Source organism: Anolis sagrei, chromosome 2 (genome assembly GCF_037176765.1).
Source record: "Anolis sagrei isolate rAnoSag1 chromosome 2, rAnoSag1.mat, whole genome shotgun sequence".
NCBI classification, from domain to species: domain Eukaryota; kingdom Metazoa; phylum Chordata; class Lepidosauria; order Squamata; family Dactyloidae; genus Anolis; species Anolis sagrei.
The window spans coordinates 85,150,078-85,177,053 of record NC_090022.1 but is presented as its reverse complement, the minus strand read 5'-3'; the positions used below and the strand labels follow the sequence as shown (position 1 = coordinate 85,177,053).

At 40.2% G+C, this 26,976-nt stretch overlaps 1 protein-coding gene, 1 long non-coding RNA gene and 1 pseudogene across 2 annotated transcripts in view; 1 reads left to right on the top strand and 2 right to left on the bottom strand.

Moving 5' to 3' along the window:
- The window catches only part of LOC137096395 (uncharacterized), a 36,437-nt gene extending 32,679 nt beyond the window's left edge, over positions 1-3,758 (bottom strand). Inside the window, exon 1 of the long non-coding RNA XR_010909432.1 lies at positions 3,453-3,758. This is a non-coding gene — a long non-coding RNA (uncharacterized lncRNA). The remainder of the gene's footprint in view (positions 1-3,452) is intronic.
- Positions 3,759-7,530: 3,772 nt separating this feature from the next.
- Positions 7,531-8,062, bottom strand: LOC132765587 (transcription termination factor 2, mitochondrial-like; annotated as a pseudogene).
- Positions 8,063-14,373: 6,311 nt separating this feature from the next.
- Positions 14,374-26,976, top strand: part of SYNPO (synaptopodin) — a 97,742-nt gene continuing 85,139 nt past the window's right edge. Inside the window, exon 1 of the mRNA XM_060765453.2 lies at positions 14,374-14,490. The gene's annotated coding sequence lies outside the window, so the exon portion shown is untranslated. The remainder of the gene's footprint in view (positions 14,491-26,976) is intronic.

Below are 26,976 nucleotides of genomic sequence, written 5' to 3'. Positions count from 1 at the left end.
TTAAGCCTCCACTTCTATTCTGTCATTTTTACAGTACAGAAAAGGCCCAAATGCAGACATGCAGATTTCAATGCACTCTGTTTACGAATACCAGCAATCATGCTGGATTAACCCAGAGAAACTCCATCAGTACTTAAAGTTTGTTGTATTGGGCAAGTTTGCTCTAGGTGCACCATCAGTGGGGTTCAGTGTGCATTCTGGCTGTAGGGTTAACTCCAACTCCCACTATGGTGAGTCAATCCCCTCAAACCCCTCCAGGAGGTTGAATTAGTCATGGGGGTTCTGTGTACCAAGGTTGGTGGAGGTCACAGTTTCTCCCAGAAAGGAAGGTCAGGTCCCTCCAAATTTATTTATTTATTTACTACATTTGTATACCACTCTTCTCAGCTCTCGGGTGACTCAGAGAGGTTCACAATAGCAAAATTCAATGCTTAAGACATCAAATCCCCCCAGTAATCAAATTTCAACATATCAGGTATGTGTGCCTAGTTTGGTCCAGATCCATTGGTGTTTGGGTTCACAGTGCTCTCTGGATGTAGTGAATTACAACTCCCCCAATCAAGGTGAATTTTCCCCAAAGACCTCCAGTATTTTTTTGCTGGTCATGGGGCTCTGTGTGCCAAGTTTGGTCCAATTCCATCTTTGGGGGAGTTTAGAGTGCTCATTGATTGCAGGTGACCTATAAATCCCAGTACCTACAACTCCAAAATGTCCAGGCCAATCCCCCTCAAAACCCACCAGCATTCAAATTTGGGCATATTTGGTATGCATGCCAAGTTTGTTCAGATACATCATTGTTAGGGTTAATAGTGTGCTCTGGATATAACTACAACTCCTATAAATCCCCCCAAAGACCTCCAGTATGTTTTGTTGGTCATGGGGTTCTGTGTGCCAAGTTAGTTCCACATCCATCGTTAGTGGAGTTTAGAGTGCTCTTAGATTGCAGGTGAACTATACATCACAGGACCTACAACTCCTAAAAATCATGGTGAATTCTCCCCAACCTCTCTATCTTCGGTTGCTGATCAATTTCTCTGTCTGCTGTGTCCCATAGAAAAGAATAGGAAGGGGTTATGGGAGAGGCAGTGGGTGGGATCATACACATTCCATGCCAATGGACACATTAAGAAACACTGGGATGCCTGTGGTGGAGGAAAAACAGAAAAACAGAAAATTGTATGAAAGCCTTCACTTGGCTGGAGGGGTGGGAGTATGGCATTTATGGAGGACATTGTCAGCGGTCTTGTACATGTTTATGGTACTCTTGATAACCTGCAATGTCATTGGAGGGAGGGCCATTGGTGTCTTCTGAGTAGTGGAAATTATAGCGATTTGTGGAAGGGGGAACCTGTCCATGTAACTGGACAACCCAGCCACTCACACATATACATATTTTCACTTTTCTTATATGTATGATGATGATGGGCTAAGTGGTGGTGCATAATTGATTGTAACCATTCATATTGTATAGCTTGAGAGGGAGGCAATGACAAATCTCTTCTGCACAAATTATGCCAATAAAACCTTATAATAGGTTGCCTTAGGGTTGCCATAGGTTGGAAAAAACCTAAGGCACCCCACAATAACAAATAGCACAATATCTGATATTGCCTTACATGCTATTTATCCTTAAAACCAGGATTACATTTCTGTATTCACATCTGAAATGTAGAATAGCAGAATAGTGATCTGAATGGGTACACTACTTTTCATGTAGATGAACTGAAATATTTAGGGGGTAAAAAAAACCTTTCACAATTATTCAAGACGGTAAAACCAAAATGTACTAATACTGACTGCATTTCAGATGAGCATTAAAATGACATGCAGTTTGATCACCTCAAGCTACCTCCATAATCTCAATATTATTAAGAGTTTTGACATGCACTGGGGCAAGAAAGATCCTGACTTCACACTCAGACTGTTGTACTTTGTACAGTATTAGTAGTGAACTATCCAGGGAAATATTATTAGGAATATATACAAAATGTTAATCCAATGTGCTGCAGCTCTGAAAAAAAGATGAATTTTAGGCTAAGATTCATGAGGAAAAGGATCAAAAAATAAAACTGCCAGTATCATAATGCCTTTATTTCCATCTATGATCCTACTTCACAGTTGGAATAAATGTGCTATCATACCTTTAAAAAGTATAATTCAGAAGAAGGAAAACTATGTATTATTTCGGGACCAGAAAAGACTTATTATCACAGCAGATCTAAATGATACCAGACAAAAGAACTGCATGTTTATGATTAAATATGAGGTGATTTATAATATTTGGGGATGGTGTTTGTATGGCTCTCAATTTGTCTCAGAATGATAAGTAAATGTTAAACAATTGGTTTAAATGACTGACAGTTCCTTCATAGCCGGGTGGGGGGAAAAGATTTACCATGCAATGTGGTGAATCTGGTGGGTAGTGTGGGAAACCCATCAGCCTGCGTCCTGCATCACTCCTTACTTTTCCTACATAGAAAGCATCGCCATCTGACTTCCCACTGCGCTTGCCTCATTCTTCTCAATGAAAACACGGGAAGCCTCCTGTTTTCTTGTTGCTACCTCTCACGACAATTTCACCACAGTGGGGGGATGGAGACCCACCATTTTGGAAAATGACATTTATAACCTTTTGGAAAAACATCTTTTGGAGATCCTAACTTTTAGAAAAGCATGACCTTTCAGAGAAGAGCCAAAATCCCTTTAAAGTATAATCTTCTCTTGTGATATACAACCAGATATAATTGTGCAAGGCAATGGTTTCAGTTGTTAGACTGAATAACCGGTTATCTCTGATCTTTTAGGAAAACAGAGATTTTGCCAGTGCATAAAAACAGCAGAGCTTTAGAACCATTTTTTCAGTGCTCACTAATATATACTTTCCCTTAAAACAACTTGTTTTATATCATGCACTCAAGAGACAAAAATGAAGTAGACTTTAATAAAAAATATCACATTTGGTTTACTCACAACCTTCATGTGTTCAGCATACACAGGTACAAAACTTATCAGTCCAGTTTCAAATATGTTTGAGATAATTCTCTGTGCTACCCGGCCAGAACATTTCTCTTATAACAAAACAGCTATCAACACGTCAGATTTTCAAAAAGGAGAGAGAGAGATCATGTGGTCTGCAGCCCCTTTTCTAACTTCTCAGAAACCATCGATTAAAGGAAGGTGCACACCAGAACATACCTACAGGAAACAGTATGCAACAGGATTATAGATAAACATTACTAGATAATGTTTGAAGAAGGTTGTCATTTCCAACACATCGGAAGTAGATGTACATCGTTTGATGGGATTCGGTTGGCTCTGTGGTCAAAATGCCGTATGAAGGGTAAATTTACCCATTTGATGAGATCGTATATTGCCATTGCATGCCATCTTTCTAGCATGCATTAGCCTGCCGGGTGGTTTCTCATCCAAACATTGATCGAACCCATACTTACTTAGTTTGAGGAAGATTACTAGGCATGTGCCTTCAGGCTACATCTCAGAAATAGTTGGTAATTCCAGCAGATGTGATCCCTTTAAATGGAGTACGTTAGACAGCTCTAAAAATTGCTGTCATCTTAAGTTCCACATTTTCTTGTAAGAAATAGTTCTATGCTGCTGCTGTTTCTTAGTTCTATCTTGTAAAACATTCAATTATTACAATGAGAGGCACTCCCCACCTCCACCGTGTCAATCCGCTTCATTCCAGGCCTGAAGCAATGTCTGAGCTTTAAAGTTCAAAGCTTTCAGTCATAATCAAAGGCAACCAGTCCTCCCAAAATTACATGATCACAGTGCAATATGTATGACTAGAGTTTGACTAAGAGACCACCCAGCTCTTTCTGATTTGTAAACCACATTGGAACCAGAAGCCAAGTGTCTGAGCACAAATCATTAGTACTCAGCACATTTGGAGACTATCAGAAATGTTATTTGCCACAGTTGGAAAGCTGTTAACAGTCATGAGAAGATTCAGACATACAGAGACAAAAGAAGCAATCTGTATAGGGACATAATTATATGTATAAACATTGCATATCCTCAATGGCCATTGTGGTTTTCACAGCTACGTGTATGCTTACTATGCTAGGAGCAGCTTCTTCTTAAAATGATGCACTTCTCTTTTACAATCTAAAGTAAAATCTTTTTTATTAATTCACAACATTGGGTATATCTGCATTGTAGAAGTAATGCAGTTTGACACCGTGGCTCCATGCTATGGAATCACAGGAGCTGTAGTTTTACAAGGTCCTTAAACTTCTCTGCAAAAGAGTGTTGGTGCCTCACCAAATTACAAATCCCAGAATTCTATAGCATTTAGCCATGGCAGTTAAAGTGGTGTCAAATTGCATTAATTCTACAGTGTAGATTCAAAGAGAGTGTGGATGAACATCTAGAATGCTGGGTAGGAAACTGGAAGATCATGTCCTAATCATGAAAGTCATTAGGAGACTTTGCCACCCCATCCTACCCCCAGACTTCATGGGACTGTTATGAGGAGAAAGGGAAAAGGAGGAGAGACATATATGGGGCGGGGGGCACACAGATACAGTAGAGTCTCACTTATCCAACCTTAGCTCATCCATTGTTCTGTACTATCCAACACAGTCTTCCTCCTGCAAGGATCCACAGCTGTTTCAATACATTGCGATGTTTCAGTGCCAAATTTGTAAATACAGTACTTACTACATAACATTACTGTGTATTAAACTGCTTTTTCTGTTGATTTGTTGTAAAACATGATGCTTTGGTGTTTAATTTGTAAAATCATAACATACATTGACATTTAATAAACATTTCCTTAATCTCTCCTAATTATCCAACAGTGTTGCTTATCCAATGTTCTTTCGGCCCATTTATGCTGGATAAGTGGGACTCTACTGTATGAATAAAAATAATACACAACTAAACACTCATAGCTGCCCATAATATTTTAAATTCCCATATATGGTTTTGAAAGTTGGACAGTAAAGAAAACAGAGAGGTAGAATATCAATACATTTGAAATGAAGTGCTGGAGAAGGGTTTTATGGGTACTGTGGACTGCTAAAAAGACAAATGAATGGCCCTTAGAAGCCTAAACCCTCAAGAGAAATGAAGATGACAAAATTGAGACTGTCACACTTTGGACATATCATGTGCTGAAGTGACTCTCACTGGTAAAGAGTTTTTGTGTGTGTCAGGAACGACTTGAAAAACTGCAAGTGACTTCTGGTGTGAGAGAATTGGCTGTCTGCAAGGATGTTGCCCAGGGGACGCCCGGATGTTTTGATGTTTTTATCATCCTTGTGGGAGGCTTCTCTCAGGTCCATGCATGGGGAGCTGGAGTTAAAAGAGGGAGCTCATCCACACTCTTCCTGCATTCAAACCTCCAACCTGTCAGTCTTCAATCCTGCCAGCACAAGGATTTAACCCATTGTGGCACCAGAGTAAAGATGATCATGCTGGGTAAAGTAGAAATACCATTTTGCAGGTGGATAGATTCAGTTAAGGAAACCATGACCATGAGTTTGCAAGACCTCAGCAAGTGGATATTGAAAGTCTCTCATTTGTAGGATTAATATGAGTTGATGGCAAATTAACATCGGATAAAACATATAGTAAATAAACAATCCAGCATTGAGTTCCCTTTTGCTCATTTTGCAAAACTCTTTCTTAGCAGAAAAGTTCTTCATTTTCCAGGCAATCTCTCCTGGCTCATCCTGCTGGTGCTGTGTATGCAGATGTTGATGGTATTGCCAGCTGGGAACTGTACTGTCAAACACCAGCCACAGTGGAGAGCTACTCTGAAATTAAATACACATTTCCGCTTCTAAAACACCCAGGAGAAAGCCAGAGGTTTCAAGCTGGATGGGAAGAGCAACCACATACAGTGTTTGCAACAAAGAACTGAGAGAAATGTCCCTAAAAGGAGAAGATGTTCTCCGTAAGGAAAGGTTGGCTGGGTAGAGACAGTCTGTTTGGTTCAATAGTTCACAAAAGTCATTCAATTTTATCCAAAGCACAGAAAACCTTTTACAAAGCTTGTTTATTTTAAGACGTTAACAAAGTTAGAAATTCTCTTCATTTTTGGGAAATAAAGAATTGAGGTTTTAAAAAATTCAAAAGAAGAAATGTATCCCTGTAGCTTCTTCTGGCATTTCAATGTTCTAAACTTTATGTTGTTTTTATACCAAATGTGAAGAAATCTTCCAATTAGGTAGATTCTTTTTTAAAAATATATATATAATCAGATTAACAATAGCATTCAATAGGAATAGCATTTCCCCCCCACTAGAAATCACTACTAATGACCCAGGAAATGACTACACCTGGAATACTGTGTTCAGTTCTGGACGACACCACAATTTAAAGGAGTTTAAAGGAGAACAAGCCCTATGAAGAGCTGCTTAAAGAGCTGGGCATGTTTAGCCTGCAGAAGACAAGCCTGAGATCGCCATGTATAAGTATGTGAGGGGAAGTCCAACGGAGGAGGGGGAAAGATTGTTTTCTGCTGCCCTGCATTGGAGAAATGACTTCAAACTACAGGAAAGGAGATTTCACCTGAACATTATGAAGAACTTCCTAACTATGAGAGCTGTTCATCAGTGAAACTCTCTGCTCTCGAGTGTGATGGAGACTCCTTCTTTGGAGGCTTTTGAAAAGAGGCTGGGTGGCCATCTGTTGGGCCATCCAATGTTTGTATGTGATTTTCCTGCTTCTTGGCAAGGGGTTGGACTGGATCGTCCATGAGGTCTCTTCCATCTCTAGGATTCTAATCATCATCATCATCATCATCATCATCATCATCACTCAATTTTTCTTTCTAAAAAGAGACTCAAAGCAATGAACAATACTAAAAACAGTAAAATGTACACCTTGAACGTTGCATTAACTTGGTCAATGGAAATTCATCCTTTGAATGGCTGCTCCAGCTTTACTTCCCAAATTGGAACAGAACAAAAGAGAAGGGAAAGATATTTTACTATTGCCTATTTTGAGTCTTGATCACTGTATTTGAAGATGATGATGATGTTGTATAATAACCTTTTTTGATTTTGAGCATGGACTCCATACCTTAAACATCTGAATCAATGTTCATCTGAAGGAACTCCACGAACTAATTGAGACTCTCTTGAAATGTATGGGTTTGTTTAAGTTGACAGGTGACTTGAAGGCACATACAAGTGTTTTAGAGTTTACTCAGTGTAAGAAAGCAATACAAGAAGAAGTAAACTTCAGAGATGTTCCTACTGAAGGGGTTGAAGAAAGGCGGCTTGTACCCCTTCCACACAGCGGAATAAAATCCCACATTTTCTGCTTTGAACTGGAAAATATGACAGTGTGGACTCAGATAACCCAGTTCAAAGCAGAAATTGTGAGATTTTCTGCCTTGATATTCTAGGGTATATGGCTGTGTGGTTATATGGCTTAGCCAGGTTATATGGTTGAGCAGACCTATAGAATCAACCACTGAATGTCAAGTTGATACTTATATACATCCTCTTGTTGAAGCAGAGTTACTCTAGTTGGAATAAGCATCTGGATTTAGGACTAAGGTTCTCTGATGGCGGAGGTCCTATGCAACAAAAGCAACGGATTTTTACTCAATAGTTTCAGTAATCAGTTCTACAGCTGTAGTTATTCTGCAGGGTGTTTATCACATGCTTGTTGTTCACAACAAAATTGTGAAAAATATTTGCTGTATAAACTGGGGTGTGAAGGTAAGCCATATACTTTAGTTTCAGGTCTTTTAAAAAAAAAATCTCATGTTGGCATTCTGGTTTGTATAGTGCTCAGGTTTATTATAAAAAAGAGTCTGGGAATTGTTTGATTTAATTTGACTAAATGCTTTTCATGTTGGCAGACACAGAGCCAAAGGTCTCTTTGACAACTGATATCAGTAGGGTTCAAAGGACTGCCTCAGGACAATGATCAAAAATACATAATAGAGAGCTCTTGTCAGTTCCCATTTCTTGCAAAACCTTTGCTGTTTCTTTGACAGGCATCACTTCTTTTAAAAGCACCATGGCTTCTGCCTACAGATCTTTTTGACATCACAGATAAGTCAGAGAGATACTTCATTCACTCACTTTCTGCCCTTCTCTTGAAATAACATCAGGCATGTATTTGAAATATTGTAATACAGTTTCCAATTTTTTCTTTAATTTCACTAGACTAAATGGGCTGGCAACACTAGGCAGGTCTGACACCTTGCCCTCCCAAGGGCACGAATAGATTTGGAACTGTGTGGACTGTTTCACTTTGGATTTCATCACACTAGTGATAACTCTTCAGTTACAGTTGTGTTAGCATAGGTAGTGGATACATAGAGCATTGAGCTACTTAGATATTATTGTACCACTCTTCAGTATTGCAATTGTCTCAACTTCTCCATAGTCCTATAATCATATTTCTGCTCATCCTCCTAACCCTCCCTTATTTCACTATCAATCAACCAACATTGTGGTTCCTTTACATTGGTCTGGAACCTGCCACTCGGCCACTCCTGGGAGTGCATGTCTCCAGTCGTTGTGCCCACAGGTTCATCGGAACACGCAAGCTCCCTCACCACGACAAGGTGACAGTCCATCAAGGGGGGATGGTCCTCCACCATCAACTCCTCTGGACTGGCCACGTTGTCCGGATGCCTGACCACCATCTCCCAAAGCAGTTGCTCTACTCTGAACTCAAGAATGGAAAACGGAATGTTGGGGGGGGGGGCAGGAAAAGAGATTTAAAGACGGGCTCAAAACCAACCTTAAAAACTCTAGCATAGACACTAAGAACTGGGAAGCCCTGGTCTGTGGGCGCTCCAGCTGGATGTCAGCAGTCCTGCAGAATTTGAAGAGGCATGAATGGAGGGTGAAAGAGAGAAACATGCCAAGAGGAAGGCACAACAAGCCAACCCCGACCAAGACCACCTTCCACCTGGAAATCAATGTCCTCACTGCGGGAGATGATGCAGATCAAGAATAGGGCTTCATAGTCACCTACGGAGCCACCCTGGAAGATTATCATACTCAGACAATGAGGGATCGCCTAAGTAAGTAAGTCCTTTATATTATGGTTGTTGTTGTTGTTGTTGTTACTATCATCACCATCATCCCAATTGTTCAATGCCAACATAATATGGAGATAGGCCAAGTTAAGGACTCGGCTGTGCACCTTCCTTTTGCCAGGGCTGGGGAGAGAGAAGCCCAGGGGGAGCTGTAAAATTTCCAGACCAGATCCCTTGGGCCCCAAGCTACATACAAAGCACCTGGGAAAGCATAGGAGGAAGCAAGGAAGGGCACTTGTTCAACAAAAGTCAATTAGAAACCACTTTTTTCTTAGGAAAAATAAATGAATGTGTGCACTGCAGGTAACAATGCCTCTGTCTTTGAGTATTCATGAGTCCAGAATGCTTATTGTGTTCCATTTCTATTTCAGCTAGAGACTAGTGAGGGCGATCTTTCTTCATCTCAGGGAAGAAGAAAAATAGCTACCAACTAAAGCTGCTAAAAATGATGCTGAAACTATACACACTGCAGAATTAATGCAGTTTGCTATCACTTTAACTGCCATTGTTCTATCCTATAGAATCCTGGGATTTTTTTGTTGTAACAACTGAACTCTCTAGCAGTGAAAGGTAAATATCTCACAAACCTACAAATCCCAGGATCCCACAGAACTGAGTCATGGCAGATAACTGCTATAATTCTGTCATGTGGATATACTCATAGAACAAACTTTGTACAAAATATTATACAACTGAGAAACAGATCACTGCTTCACAGCTATGGCGATACTGCTTTTGGTTGACTCAATTACACAATTCATTACAAAAAGAATGGTAGAAATTGGAATAAATGGCTAGAAATTGGAAAAAATGGTTTTTCACTTGTTATGAAAAAAGTCTATAGCCAGTTGAAATAAGGAGACCGGCCCTCACTTGGCTTTTCTATGAGCTTGTCTTCTGCTATTGCCCTGCAGTGCTTCCTCCTATAAGGCAACAGTCTCTTATGAAGCAGGGCTGTCAGAGGACCTATCCCTTTGAAGGCACCCTCTCTTTAAAGGGCTGACCACTCCATACAATATCAAGCTGAAGGAACAAAGAGTCTTGGGAAAGTCAAGCATAACAAAACAATCAATTTAAATAGTTACAATACAGTCTGAAACAGTGAAACCACATAAAACAGTATTAAAACATTCTTAACAACAAACAAAAGTTTTTAAAAAACTTCCCCACAACCCTCCTCATACATTAAAAGCTTATTTAAACCAAAATGCTAGTGAAAGGAGAGGAGGGCATTCCAGAGGGTGGGAGCAGCCACTGAGAAGGGTCTCTCTTGTCCCTCACCAAGCAAACTTGTGGTTCTGGCAGCACAAAGAGAAGGCTTTCCTCTGAAGATTTTAGGATTCCAGTAGGCTTCTATGTGGAGCTGTTTAGAGCCATAAGTCTTTGAAGTGTGCTCAGAAGCTACATCAACCCTGGAGAGCCACAGGCCCTTCAGCCTTGTGATGGAGAGCTTCTGTATCACAGATACACGATGAAGGTTGAATATATTCATTTAGCATTCTCTTATGAATAGCCTGATAGGCAAATGACAGAACAACTGGGCAAGATGAGGAGGAAGAGGGCAAATGAGACTCAACGTCTGGGTCATCATGTATAAAGCCTCCTTTGTCTGATTTCAGCCATTGTGGATGCTGCTCCATGATTTGTGCCTTAAGGCTAGCAGCCTTGTAATATTAACTTACTCACATCTGCAATAAATTTGCTCAGTATCCCTTTAGTACACCCCCTTCCTCTCCCTTTTCCACCACTATCAATAGCTAAAACACTGCAGCTTTCTTTACAAGCTCTAAAGAGCCATAAAAAGCTATCCCTCACCTTTAAATTTGGCAGTATTTTACATTTTCAGTAGGAGCATGAGACTGAATTAACACTGGACAATGAGTCCATTTGCCATGCAACCTGTGCTCCCTCATATATGGCATGCAGACCTCAGTTGTGTGACAGATTTATGGATCCTCATAATTAGTAGACAACATGCTCTTTCCCCCAAATACATATAAGACATTAGAATAATCATGGTATTTCTTCATGTCCATCTTTGTTCCCAGCATAAGTCAATGTGATGAACAAAGGGCCCCCGTAATGAAGATCAGAATGGTCACAAGATGCTTTCAAAAATATGGTATTTATTTGAGGAAAGATCAAAGACAGCACATTATAACTCTAGAAGTCACTTAACTTGACTTCATAAAAGAAAGCATTGCCCAGAAGATCACATGACTATTGGAGAATACATATGAATCAGCTTGAATGGTTAAAGACAATGGCAGTTACATCCATTTTACCCCAATAGACTTTGGAGCACAGCATTCGACTCCAAAGCTTTCATAGGGCCCAGAAATGATATCTAGATTTGTGACCACATGGGAATCAAACAGAAATTGCTTGCTTGCTGACACAGCTTTCATGTGAACCTGCAAACAGATCAACAAGTTTCTTTATGGTTGGCATCTTCTATAGTGGGATGTTCCCTATCCATTTTGCAGATGCCATGTTCTTGGCAGAGAAACTGAGTGAAGAGCCAAAGTTGTCTGATGGTTAAGTATTGGACCAGGACTCCAGGAGAACTTGGGCCGATCACACTCTCTCAGATGCAGAGGGAAGTAAACGCAAATCTCCTTGGAACAAATCTTGCCTGGAAAATCATGTGATAGCATTGCCTTAGGGGTGGCAAAAGTCAGTTAGGCACAAAACATCAACAGACATTCTCCTGCTTAGTTTATATTTCCAAAGGCACTATTTGTTTTCATTTATTTCCCCACTTTAAAAAAAAAGAATAGAAAAGAAACTATGCCACAATCCCTCACCATCTCTGTTTTGTTTGTCTTTTCGCTTTGTTTCCCTACCCCAAAAGCATTTGCGTCATTGGTTATTTACTTCCTTGTCCTCTTCATTTTGAGATATCTCTCTTTTTTTGTAAAAAAAAAAACTGAATGCATTTTGTTATACTGGGTGTAGGCAGGGAAGATCTCAAATTGCATTTAACATATGGGAAAAACTCAAATCAGTACCACAGTGAACTTGTGGTTTCAGCTCAGCCTTGTGTTCCCATCTGAAAGCAGCAAAGGCTTGGTGAGCTAGAGTGACAACTCATTTGCTTACTCTAGACAGCAGAAGCCTTGTTTAAGAATCATAGGATCATAAAGTCATAGAGTTGGAAGAGACCATAAGGGCTATCCAGTCCAATGTCCTGCCATGCAGGAAAAGCATAATCAAAGCACTACCACCAGATGGCACCTAGCCTCTGTTTAAAAGCCTCCAAGGAAGGAGGTTCCACCACACTTCAAGGCAGAGAGTTCCACTGTTGAACAATTCTCACGGTCCGGATGTTCTTCTTAATGTTCAGGTGGAATCTCTCTTTTTTTACCCATTGCTCCAGGTCTAGTCTCCAGGGCAGAAGAAATAAAGTCTGATCCCTCTTCCTTTCGCCATCCTTTCAAATATTTAAACATTAATATCACATCTCACCTCAGCTCTGCAGGACAATGTAGTACCTCTGGGCAGGAAAAGCAAGGAGCTCCATCGGTATATGTGGCATGAGAGTTTGTGTGTGAGAGAGACAGACAGTCTTTGTATAATGAACAAGGGGTGAAGTGGTGAGTAATCTACTTCTCCCATGTATGCATATATGTATCTCCAGCACTGGATATAGAGAGATATACATGCTTCCTGGTCATTTTTGAAACTCTCAGTTACTCTTGTCTTGTTTTTAATTCATCTCATTCAGATGCCACCTGTAATACAGTGTTGATATTGACAATCTGGAATGCATTCAATGAAATGCTTAGTGAGCTCATCAAGAGACACAGCTACAAAAAACACGGACATCTCCTAAAGCAGGATCTCAGACGCAGTCGTTTCTGTGTGATTGGGATCTATTGCTTGATCCTAGGGGAAATCCTATTTAAATATTAGAATGTTGTCTTTCAATGTTTGCTAAGCTTATTTTAGGCTGGCCCTTAACATTCAAGTAATTATGTCTTCCATCAGATCTGCACATATACCCAGCTTACAACATTGTTACACGGAAATGTGAAAGCCACCCACTGTATGGCTATCAGCCTCCTTCCAGTAGACTCAAATTAAGGAAAAGTTTCATGAGAACCACCACTCCTCTGAATGTTCCTCGAGCAACAGCAAGAATATTCCTGTGGGCAGCAAAATCAGACACACCCAAAGGGATGGCCCCCTCACAAGGGTCTTCCTCTAGGGGCCAACCAAGAAAGGTCAACTTGGAAGTCCCTGAACAGACTCAGGAGTGGAGTTGGCAGATCAAAAGACAACCTGGATAAACAGCACTACCTAGAAGAAACCTCCACTTTGTCCAACTGTGGAGCAAAACAAACAACTCAGCATCTGTATGCTTGCCCACAATGTCCTGCCTCATGCACAGAGGAAGAACTGTTTCAAGCTACAGACAATATGGTTGTTGCTGCCCATTTTTGGTCTAAAACTATGTAGCTGCTTGTGATCCCTTATTTTAACAGTTTTATACTTATTTGCTTATGCAATGCTTTTGACATGAAATAAATAACATTTTAAAAAATAAATTGAGTCTAGGAGAAATTATGGCTCTAGCCTGGGCTCTTTCAAAATGGTACTTTTGGCCAGAGAAGGGGATGGAATAAGCTTTGCAAGGTAAATATTTAGCTATTCACAAACCATTGCCAGATGTGTAGGTCTCTTATCTTTGCCACTGCCTCATGCCTCAAGTGGTCTAGAGCTTGTGGGCTCCAAAATTATTTGACGCCTCCCCTCTCCTGCCATCCCATTTATTAGGACTGGAGCAGGGTCAATTCCAGGAAGTAGACTTAATGAAGTGGGGAGCAGCAAATATATGGGGCACATATCACCTCTCAGGACAATGTCACGCAAGAATCTATTGCCCATGTATTTCTTTGGTGTGAGAAAGTGTTTGGGACTGAAACGTTGGCCAGATGAGCAATGAATAACACTGCAAAGGTTTGTACATAAGGCCACACATTTTCTGCACTGGAAAAAAGTTGAAAGAAAGAAAAGAAACATTTATTTTGGCTTTCAAAACATCTTTGGACTGTCCTCCCTCCTCCCAGTTTGGATTTCACAGCACTCCCAAGTTCCCAGCCCTTCCCAGAGTGTGTTTTCAGAGAGCTGGGCACAGGCTGTATTTATACTTTTGAAGTGAACTCTTTCAAAATATAGGTGGCTAATGTCTTCAGTATGTATGAAATATACCATATGCTGGGAAACAAAAGGGGCTCTGTGCTATTAAAGTTTCAGCTCTGTGCTCCCCTCCCTCTCTTGCTCTCCCCCCTCCCCTTTCACCCTTCCTTCCTCTGTTCCTGCTCAGGCAACTAGGAAGGGAGGGAGAAAGAGGGAGAGACACCCATTTGCTCTGAGATGCAGGCTGAGGTGGATGGAGAAGGAGATTGCTGCTCATCTGGCTGCTAGGGAACATCATTTGACTGCTACAGGTAAGGCTGTGGGGCTAGCAAGGCCCCAAAAGACAAGCCTTGTATAGGACAGTAGATCAGAAATGGATGAATAGAAGTGACAAGATCAAGAAGTAATCAGTTGCTGGGAGCAGGACAGAAGCAGAAATTTTGGCTTACTTATTTATTGTACAAGAAGTCTAGGAGATCTTTGCTTTCTTCTTTGTCATCATTGTGTGCTTTTCCTCTGTCATTCTAATCAGTTTGAACTACACAAAGCAGCTTCATTGGGGCTGTGGAGAGTGGGCTTTTGTGAGTTCGGGGAGACCATCCTCCTGGCTGTACATAGTGGGCTCTTCTGCTGTCTTCAATAAGTTGAGAACTAAAGGGATTCACTTGAAGGATATATGCCCACAGTCTATAACTATATCACTTTATCTGTGTTCCTATGAAACATTGTGCCTTTGATTATGCAAGAGAAAAAGAATAATGCATAAGAGCATCACATGGTGGTGCTGATGATGGGTTCCAATCAGAGCTGTTCTTTAGACTCGGTTACCTGATGGAATGTCCCGGGATCCTTACATGACGCACAGTTGCAGTGCTATGATTCAATTTTAACTTCCATGGTAACATCTCATAGACCCTTTGGAATTAGCATTTAGAGAGAACATTTAGACTTTATAGAACTCTGGTGCTACAAACTACAAAACCCAGGATTTCAGGATGAAGCCACAGCAGTTAAAAGCCCAATCATAGTGCTATCTTTGTGTAGTGTGAAATGGTCCATGGCAGTCTCTCTCCCCCCCCCCCCCTTTTCTTTCTCATCTTCTCCTTCTCTTTTGTGTGTTTTTAAATGCTACCTATGATGTAAGCTGCAGACCTGAGCTCGCTCAGTTTCACACAACCATGCACAACAGCCACTATGGAGATTCATAGTAAATGCTGGATTTAAAAGTTTGGAGAAGGACAGCAGGTCCATTCACGCACCCAGATGTTTCACCCTTTAATTGCAGTTATTTTGCCTAGTTTAGATTGCATTCCAAATCATTTCCTCATCTACCAGTGCAATCCTGTCTGTGCCCAACTTTGAAGGGAAACCCATTGTGATTACTGGGATTTGTTCCAGGTAAGTGAGGTAAACAGCATTGCAACCTGAACCTCCAAAAGATCATGCCATTAAAATGTCTTACCCCCTCTAACACACCGAGTGTTTGTTTATAAGAGCCTCAGATTTCTGCAAGGGCCTTGGTTGCAGACCTTTCTTTCCTTTGCCTGTTCGATGGCTGAAGGTGTCAACATTTTCCATCTTGATAAAAGGACTTTCTGGTCACCCTTAAATCAACAAAATGTCTTTTGACTTGTCTGCCCTGTCATCATCCTGGAGTTACAGTTGGCAGTAAAGAAATTGGAAGAAATAGAGGGGGGAAAGGACTTTGCTAAAAACAACAACCCCAGAATCGAGTAGTGAGAAGAAATTGTATAGTTTTCATACCAAAACGTTATTTATACCATGGCTGTTTGTCCCTACATTGCCGTAAGCCATGTTGAGTCTCATCCTGGGAGAAAAATGGCACATTAATGAAATGAAATAAAATAAATATGTAAATAAATATCATAAAAATAAAGAGGGATCAGATGAAGTTAAACAGAGACAGTTCAGTTCTGAAAATGAACACCAAATTCAATTTTATAATAAGTTGTTTGTAAGGTTCAGGACAAGCCAAAAGTTGATTTAAACCGGGATGTCCTTGGGGATGGGGGTGGGAGATAGGATGAAATGATACCCAATTAAAAGGCAAACATACCATCCAACAGTCCTGATTTGGCAGGGACAGTCCTGATTAACCCCATCACCTCACTTTTTCAGTTGCTTTGAAAATATCCCAGTTATTCTCTCTTCCCAACTTCTCCCCTTTGTCCTCAGCTTACTTCAGTGGCTGAAAATTGAGTTCAAAACACAAACAAGTAGATTGCACTCAGTTAACTTAGGCATGAGGAGAGGAGGGGATTCAATTTCCAGTAGGCTCAGGGAAAAGCAACTATTACATCCTCTCTTGGTTTGTGTGCTCTTCCTCATTAATAACCGTTCCCCCTCTTGCCACACACTGGTGTTGCTGGGCCACATATATCCTGGTTTTCACCTCTGGACAAATGCTTCTGGTTTCTGTAACAAATGCATAAGGTTAAGTAGCACACTGCTCTATAGCAAATGTGATCTTATAGCTACATTTCAGGGGCTCGGGTGCATTTTATAACCTTCAGAGACCTGTCAGACTCTTCAAAATCCCACAGCTGCTTCAAAAAGGGCCTAAATGCACCAGATCTGTAAAATGCTAGTCCAGGAATAGGCAAAAACTAGAAACACATCACCTTAATATGGAAACCTGCCATCAAAGGCCCAAAATGACCAAAAATGGAAACTGGCAGTTGTTGATAGTTTCCATTTCAGGGCTAATGTTGGAGGTACATTGGTGGGAAATTAGTCTTCACACCATCCACAGTTGTTGTCTTTTCTGGAACTCATCTTTCAGAATGGAAAAGAGACATAAGACTCTTCTGTCCTCAACTGTGGCACAAGACAATAATCCAAAAGTATACCATGGGTGTTGGCATTGACAATTTCTGAGAGGTCCGGTAGAATCAATAAGATTGCACTGCCCTGTCTGTCTCTTGTCATAGATCATTTATGAGAGCAACCAAGACAGGCTCACTTCCAAGACCAGGCAGCTAGGATGCTTCTAGATCAGTCTTTCCCATGTGGGCTGTGCTCACTGATGGGTGGAACTTTATGCAAAGTCCACACATGTCATTGTTTTCATTTGGCAGCCCTCCTATGTTTTCCCATTGTTTCATTCATCTGTTCTTGCCAGAGAAAACTGGTTAAAGGAAAAAATGGAATAGCTACACAATGCTGGCATATGGCCAGTATAATGATAGTGCTGTCAATCTATGTACTTTACCTGCCATGGTGACATCCCATGAAATCTTGGGTTTTCCAGTTTCAAGAAGAGTACATTGAATTCTCTGTCAGAAAGCTTTTATAGTGGCTCACCAAATGACAAACTCCAGTATTCTATAGGTTGTTGCCATGATAGTTAAAATGGAATCATAGCACTGTAATTTTCAATAACCTCTATTTGGAAGCATGCTTAGACTGACATAGGCAGAGGTAGTCCATGTTTCTTTAGGAGCCTCTGGGTATTGCCCACTTTGCATGTATCCTGATTGCTGCATGTAAACTAGGGATATGAGAAAGGCAGGAACTCTTGCTGCAATCTCCCATTCATATCATTGAAAAGTTACTTTTTTTGGACTACAATTTTTCAAATGCTCCAGCCAGCCTGACATACCATCTGGAGGGAATTTTAGACTTGCAGTCTGAAGAAGTAATTTCTCCATGCTTTTGAGTGAACATCTGCAAAATGCTACCCATTGGACTCTCTAAACATTTCCAGACTCTCCACTGCCTGGTAAAACTACAATGAGCTTTTCCTGTCCCTCCTCCCTCTGCGAGGGAAGAGCATGTTCAGGCACTTCCCAAGTTTTCTTTTTGGAGGCATAAGCATTTCATATCAGTCATCAGGGGTGGCACAACCCTTGCATCTATTTCTCAGCAAACACAATGTGTAATTATTTTAAAGCCAGAGTGGTGGCTTTGAAATGTAATACCACTGAATGACATCTTCCTTTCAAGATTGATGGGGTTTAAGAAAATGCTGGATTTCAGCCACACATGTTGCACAGTCATGCTGCCTTGTGGTAATGCTAAGTCTGTGTCATACAAACTTTTCCCTGTCTAAATGCATCACTATTGCAAAGGATGCGACTAGAAGTATTGGGTTTCCCATTATATCCAGCAGTCAAACTGAGGTTCATTTGTGTATCTCTTTCTATCAGCTGTGACTGGTAGCTCCCACATTAGTGGCATGGTGAATCCTTTTCAGTTTTTAGTCTGAACTTGAAATAAGCTATTAAATGTGCTGATCCCATTGGTAAGGAGATTGGATTGAACACTTTGAATTTCTTGTATGCTTCCAAGTCATTTGAAACTTATAGCAACATTAAGGCAACCCTGTTGTTTCTTTCTTGGCAACATTTGTTCAAAAGGGCCCTTCTTTTGCATCCCCTGAAGCTGGAAAACTGTGACCTGCCAAACATCATCCAGTGAGTTCCATGGCCGTGTTGGAATTCGAACGATAGCCTCCAGAGTGATAGTCCAATGTTCAAACCGTGGCATGATAAGTTCCTTTAAAGTTCAGGCTCAAATCTGTGATACTTTCACTGCCCTTCTGGTGTTTGTCACTGGCAAACTATCGCTGAGTTCCTACATTGCTTCAACATAGTACAAATGTCTGCCAGCAGAACTATGTTTCACATTGTCATTCTTGTGCACCTTCAAGTCATTTCCAACTTTTTGTGACCCCAAGGTTTCTTGGCAAGATTTGTTCAGAGGTAGTTTACCTATGACTTCCTCCAATGCTAAGAGAGTGTTACTTTTTCAGGGTTTCTATAGCTAGGCAGGAATTCAAACCAAGCTCTCCAGAGTCGTAGTCTAACCACTCTACCATGCTGCCTCACTTATGCATCCCCATACAAAATAAGATCAATGGTGATGGTGCATGACTGACACATGCAATGCCCATTTACATGCTGGCCTGTCTACTTTGAAGCACAACTGCATTCACAACAACCCCACATGTTCAAATCTGCTTACATTACTGCCAGCTGGATAAAAAATGGATAAAAAACCAATCAAACCAAAAAAGCAAACTCTAGGTCTGCCAGACGTTGTCTATAGAATTTCCTTGGAGCATGGCTCATTGGAAAAGAAAACAGTGATTAGTAAAGTGGAAGACCATGCAAAAAGAGGGAAATTGCATTACAGGTGAATAGACTACAGCCCTGAGTTTATGAGTTTACAGGATTTTAACAGGGCTGTAAATTATAGGGTCTGTTGGAGGTCTGTCATCCGTAGAGGGCTGCTCTAAGTTGAAGCCCACATGATGGCAATTTGCAACATCAACATAGCCACAATGATCAGAATAAACAAGAGGCATATAAATGTACAAAAGAGGTGCAAAAATGAAAACAACAAATTCTTTCCATGGGTAGTTTCACACAGCAGGATGCCCACCTGCTTAAGGAATCTCCTGTTAAGATCTATTTAATCATGACTTGCTTCAGTCCTACCTATGTGGAGAAGGAAGTCCTCTAGTGTGTTTTCTCATGGTCTTTGAACTCTGCTGGGAATGATGCCCTGAAGGTATAATCTCTGAGTCAAATCAGAACATCAAGGGCATGGAAGGAGGAGGCACTCAGTCATAGCTCGCCTTGAGTCTAAGCACTTGCTGTATTGTTTTCAATTGATGATGTAAAATCTTTGTTGTTTAGACTTGTTCACTGTGAACAGAGAATAATAGGAAAGCAGCTTTAAAATGCCTCTGATTCTATACCACTGTCTCTTTCCATTGTGATGACATTATTATAGCTTGCTTTTATGTAGTTGAATGTTTTGTTTCTTCTATTATTATTTATTATTTATTTACAGTATTTATATACCGCTTTTCTCATCCCTGGGTGACTCAAAGTGGTTTACACATAGATGATGGCAAAAATTCAATGCCTTACAGCTACAATAGTAAACCCATACATTAGACATAAATCATATTAAAACACAGTACATCACCAAATATCAAAACAGTTATTAAAGCCATAAAACAATCTCATCAGTCGAGTCGCTGTTCCAGTCTTTGCATACATATACTGCATTACATGTCTCTGCTGGCAATGGCCATTTGTGAAGAAGAAGCTATATTAAAAGCCAATTCCTAACTGTTTGTCCCACTCCCCCAGATTGCCATCCTTCTGCACCAAAGCCCAGGTCTGGCAAGTTGCTGGGGAACATGAGCAAGAAGGTGCCAGTGTGCTTATAACCAGCTCATAGGTCTCCCACAACCACAAATATCTGGGATTGGCCACTTTATGAATAGAGTCATGGAATAAATAAATCTTTCATCTGATCTAGGCTGATCTTCTATTTTCAGGAAGCAAGGAGCAGGTATTTGCAGACAAACAAACCCAAAACTTTGATGCAAGTGATCAAAAGCAATTGGGCACAGCAGAAATCAGCCAAGCAGGATGCGTAGGTTGGATAGGGATGTTTCACAATTATGAGCAACTGCTTTTAAGATACAGAACAGAGTTTGGAAAATTATTTTTGGATTGGTGATGGTGCTGGGTGGTAAATTTCATAAATTGTAGTCCAAAAAAAATCAGATTTTCTAATATCTACTAGACTACTTTCTCCTAGAAATTCTATTATTTACTTATTTACAGCGTTTATATACCACTTTTCTCACCCCTAGTCCTCTTATATCAGGATTTGGAATTATGACGTGCTCCAGATGTTGCTAGATTGCAAGTCCAAGCAACCTTGGCCAACACAAAAAATTGCAGTCCTATAGCTAGATGGCCACATGATTCCCTCCACTGTGTTATATAGTCCCTGGACACCGACCCATTTCTGGGCACTATCAGTTAACTAAGAATGCCTTAAAGATCCAGACTTACGGCCTTGTGTTTAGTATGCCTTTGCTTTTCTGTTATATCTACCTTTGCATTGACTAGATTTACTGGAGGATGAGGACTTGGGAGGCATGCCCTTGGTGATAGCTAGCTCAGACTTCGATACCCTAGAGATCACAATACAGGGGTCCAAGGCTTAGAGGTCCCATTCTTGGAAGGCCTCTGATTGCCTTCCAATTAAGATATATGCATACATCATGTAATTCATTAAAGTAGACAAAATGTTATTTTTACAGAGAATTGCATGGCTCAATTAACTAAAATCAATCATTTCAGTTTATATTTAGCAACACTAGTGAGATGTCAGAATCCAGAATCGCTGGTGTATATAACAATATCCATAGAACAATTCAGACTTCACTGCTAGGCTGGGACTGGACAAGCAACAACAGTTCATGATGCTTCAGATTGACTACAGCAATTCTCACAAGACCTGAACAACAGAGACATAGGCCCCTTCTATACTGCCATATAAAATCCAGATTATCTACTTTGAACTGGGTTATATGACAGCGTAGACTCATATAATCCAGTTCAAAGCAGATAATGTGGATTATATGGCAACATAGAAGGGGCTGTAGAATCTCATTGCAGGAGGCAGGTAAAGTGGAATTGCAGCAAGATAGCAACGGCTTAAGTTGTGGCTTTCTCGCATGTCATTATTGCTCTTCAGTGGTTGTCCCTTAAAAGGTTTTTTTTTTTAAAAAAACCCTATTATTTTTAAAATGAAAAATATCCTTTAATGATCTCCGTTTCCCATTTATGTTGTGCTAAGACTTATTGTGCAAAAGTTCAATTATACTTTTGCTGTGATTTTGGGTGGTCAGGGAATGGTATGGTGGGCATGCTTTGAGTGGAGAAACTGTTATCCAAAAGGCAATTGTGGTGGCACTCAACTGACATTTTTCTCTGAGGTTTGGGGAAAGCTCTAGTGACCAGAGGTGTGGGGACAACAGGTGAGTGTTAAGCCCTGGTGGCACTGCAAACCGCTTGTCTCAGGCAGCCTTTTTTCTTTGCTAGATTTCCACACCATTACCACCCATGGCATGATGCAAAGAACAATAGAATAATAGCGTTAAAGTATAGTAGTCAGGAACCATCCCCTTCTCTGAGCAGAGTGGTGAAAGGAGTTAACTTAGTTATCCCAGGAGAACCTAACAAAAGAACCTACTCCCTCAATATTCGTTTGAGGGGTGATATCAAAAAACTGCTACTGCTACCATTTTATCATTGAGGCAATGGACTATACTCCTTTTGCAACTCTACTAAGAGATTAGTTCCATTTTTGATAAGAGTTAAGTCACCGTATTCACATTGACCCATGGATAAGTCGACTCAGGATTTTGGGGTAAAATCTTTGACTAAAATTTCTAGACTTACACATGAGTTTATAGAGTCTCTTCAACGCCACCCATTTACTTACCCCCCCCCCCCCCCCATACTCTCAGTGACTAAGTAATAACTTTACAGCTATAGTTCCTTGGCAGCTCAATTCTTGTTGGCTTTGGCAAAAGGTCAAGGAAGGTCTTACGGTCAGCTCAGCTTCTTAATTCAAGAATGGGCGTGATGCATAGATGGGTGTGGAATGGAAATGAGGGAAAATGTGTGCCTCACTTCTTCTCCTGTCTATATTTTGCCTCTTAATAGGCCCCAGGCCTCCTTTCCTTCAGTTCTATGATTTTACGACAAACTATACGGTAAAATGAAAAGGATCAAAGTTTTAAAAGAAAAAGGAGAAGCAAGATGGCAAAGAGCTGTGAGACTGAATGGGATACAGTGGGCTCTTGGTATCTCTGGTGTTGAATCCAAGTCCCCTTGTGGATGCCGAAATCTATGGATGCCTAAGTCCCATTATATACAATGGCAAAGTTAAATGGTGTCTCTTATATAAAATGGCAAAATCAAGGCTAGCTTTTTGGATTTTTATTTTATTTTTTCAAGGTGTGGATGATTGAATCTATGGATGCAGACTCCATGCATATGGGCTGCTAACTGTACTATGTGTGCTTTTATGAACAGAGTTGAGGCGGAAAGGTGAATTTTCATTTTAAAACTGCATTGCCTCTTCTAGTCCTTCTTTGTCCAAATTTTAAAAGCAACAGTGAAAGCTCTTTAAGATCATATTACTGGGTAAGCATACAAGCTTAATGAAATCCAGGGTATGTTGAGGCGGATGCAACACAAGCCAGAAAAGAGCACCCTCCCATCAACTCCATTTTATGAGGCACCCTTTGCCCCATCAGCCTATCATTCCTCTGCTACCCTCCACTAAATGCCAGGTTATCCCCCCCACTCTCAAAAAACAACCATGGGTTATTTAAATTGGAAACAGAGCAGAGAAAGGCAACTTTAAAAAAACAGCACTTTGGACAGTTTTTGAAGGTAGGGAATAAATGCAGTGAATGTGTTTCTTAATATGTGCCAATTTTTTTTGGAAATTTTAACAAGTATCAAAAAGTTCTGCAACAAAGTATGCTCTGTGAAGCATCAAAGCAAGCTCGTAAAGTACAGTGGGATATTGCTCTTCCACCCCCATCCCTACTCCATTAAAGCTGTTAGCTGAACTTTGGAAGTTGGCATATACAGTGCTTTGGGCCAATAATAGACTGTCCTGTCCCAAGATACCCTTATTGCTTTCTTAACTAGGAATAACCAAAACTGCGCCCTCTATCCCAGGTACACACAGTCCAGCCCTTAACACACAAATATAAATATAGGGCATTTATGTGTATTGAATATATTTGAGTGTACGGTGTATCTATTTAGATATCTTCACACTACTGTCCCTTTCCTATGGTGATCAATTCACCAAGACCAGGTTTCCCATTAGACAGAAGGAGACAACTGTCTCAGATAGTAGATGCTGGGAATAATAGTGGCAGCTTTTAGGTTGCTCCTGTTGAACTCCTTGGCTATTTCCCCTCTGGTGATGACTTTCGTATGCTAAACACCCCTTCCACTTTTGATGTGCTAGAAAACACTGTCTCTTTGTGTCTCTTTGTGAATTTGCCTTCAAGTTGCCCATTGACTTATTGTGACCCCATGAATTTCACAGGGTTTTCCTACTCAGAGGTGGTTTTGCTAGTTTCTTTCTCTGAAAGATAGCCAACATGTCATATTGCCAGCGATGAAAAAAGATTGAATTACTAGTCAATAGCAGTTACTTTTAATACATAGAAAGGGTGGTAGGGTGCCATCTTGATTATTTCCTCTAGCAACAAATGTTATTGGGGTGACTCTGCCAGTAGTAGAGTATATCCAAATGGCCATGATCTCCAATGGCATAAGGCAGTGGTTCTCAACCTGTGGGTCCCCAGGTTTTTTGGCCAACAACTCCCAGAAATCCCAGCTAGTTTATCAGAATTTCTGAGATTTGAAGACCAAAACACCTGGGAACCCACAGGTTGAGAACCACTGGCATAAGGGGAGGAAACAAAGATAAATTTGCCAAAAAATAGAGATTGGATTTTGAATATTTGAAAAAGAAGACAGAAATAGCTGAATGGGGGATTTATTAAAGTAATGATAAGGACAAATTATTGTTAGATGCTAGTTCAATTTGGTGTGGTGTTGGAAGTCATGGGTGGGGGTTCATGGGTGGTACAGATATGGTGGGATAGGGGAAAGAATCCTTGTATTTGGATTGTTGAATCTGAAGATTGTATGTTGTATGTTGTTGTTTTCTCATATATCATAATAAAAATGTATACCAAAAGAAAGCAAAGGGATCACTTGGTATATAGATAATATATCTTCTTTGTCTTAAAAAAACTTCTGAATAAGCCTACCTAAGCCTGCAGGAACCCAACCACCTATGTTTTCAGTACTCTTAAAATGTATTTGCTTGCTTTCTTCTATTCCTGTTGAAGATACAGCAGAACCATGTCCTCTTATTCCTCACCATTGCTAATCCTAAACCTCATTAAAGAGTCTCAAACTCACCCTGAACTGAAGCTGTGTGTACAGTCCTGTGGGCAGAAAGTATTTATCATCCCACATTATAACCATGGATCAGCTTTTTCATCACAAATAGCTCTTTTTTAGCAATACTTTGGTCCTTGGTGGTTATATCAAGCATAAGCACTGTCCAGTCCAGGTCTGGTTGAATATAAATAAATAAATAAATATTATAAATATTATAAATAATATAATATATTATATAATAAATTATAAATATAATATAATATATAATAAATAATTATAATTATTATTATTATTATTATTATTATAATATAATATATAATAATAATATATATATAATATATAATATATTATAAATAATTATAAATAGCTATAAAAAGCGAGACCAAGAGCTTTGACGTTGTCTATTTACAGTTAGCAATTTAACAGGGGAGGAGCTACACAGCACACAGTCATCTGGTCATAGCCTTCTCTGCTCTGGGATGTCAACTAAAATTTCAATAAGCTAGATGTGCATTTATAGATTTTTTAAAAACTCTGTACAGATTTCATGCATAGATGTGTCATCTTTTGGTCTCATTTTTTTAATATTGCGTTTTGTCTTTTTTCCTTTTTCTTAAAAAACTCTTATGATGTTTTAGTGTCTACTCTTTCAAGGATTATCAGAAAACATGGATGGATATCATGCTGTTCAAAAATGGTTGGCTGGTTCCACCCAGCAACCCTAGTCTGCATTGCCAATGGTGAGAAATGCTGGGATTTATAGTCTAATATCATCTAGAATGCTGTTTCTTAAACTGTGGTTCCTGACCCTAAATGGGGTACCCTTAGGTCATTGTTGGGGGTTGCAAAAATTTGGCAACAGTAAACATTTTCTAGTTGCCACCTAGTGGCTGTTTTAGACATTTACACAAATCTATAACATTCAGTCTTTACAGTCCTTCAGCTATACTTAATAAAAAGGAAAATCAGCCTATTTAGCAAGGCTTGCAAATTTGTTATCAGTAAGTGTTTGATTTTTATACCCATTTTATGTACCTATATACCCAAGATCACATAAAAAGTTCTCAAGCAAAAAAGGTTGCGAGTGGAAAAAGCCCTGAACTAGAAGGCTGCACACGTGGCTTAAAGAGCTGAGTACATAAGTTTAGCCTGCAGAAGGGAAGGTTGAGAGGAGACATGATAGCTATGTTTAAATATCTGAAAGGATGTCATAAGGAAGAGGGAGCTGCTCTGGAGACTAGGACGCGGAGAAATGAGTCCAAATTACAGGAAAGGAGATTCCACCTGAACATTAGGAAGAACTTTCTGACCGTACGAGCTGTTCTGCAGTGGAACTCTCTGCCTCAGCCCTTTCCTTGGAAACTTTTAAACAGGATGGCCAACTGTCAGGGATACTTTGATTATGTTTTTCCTGCATGGCAGGGGTTGGGCTAGATGACCCATGTAGTCTATTCCAACTCTATGATTCTATGATTCTACAATTCCAATGAGAAATCATTCCAAACAGAATAATTCCTAAGGTGCTTATGAGAGACTTCCCAAGAAAACTTGAAAAAGCTTTGGGGCTAGTACTTCCAGAATTCCCCAGTCCACCATGGCCACCGACCAAGCAGAGACTGCAAGCATTCTGAGAGGCGTGGTTCCACATTTTGGTTAACAAATCAGCTCTCCCTTAGGTCATGCCCTTTAGTGACTCCACCATTACTTGTTGCCAGTCACTAATATGATGTTCTTCTTTGGAAAGAAAGAAAAAAAGCTCAAGACAAGTCTCACAAGGCAGCTGGGACCTTCTCAACATGATTTAGTGGATGAGCAATAACATTAGACTACAGCAGATGGAAAGCGCTGTCAGCGCTGGCTGCCCTCCAGGTCTCATCCAAAGTTATACCTGGAATGGAATCTCGGGTATCAACTGTTGCATCACCAGCCAGAGGCTGCATTACACTCATTACACTCTCTTGACCTCTCAACTTACAGTCATGTCCTTCTTGAAGCAACTTACAACAACTCTGACAA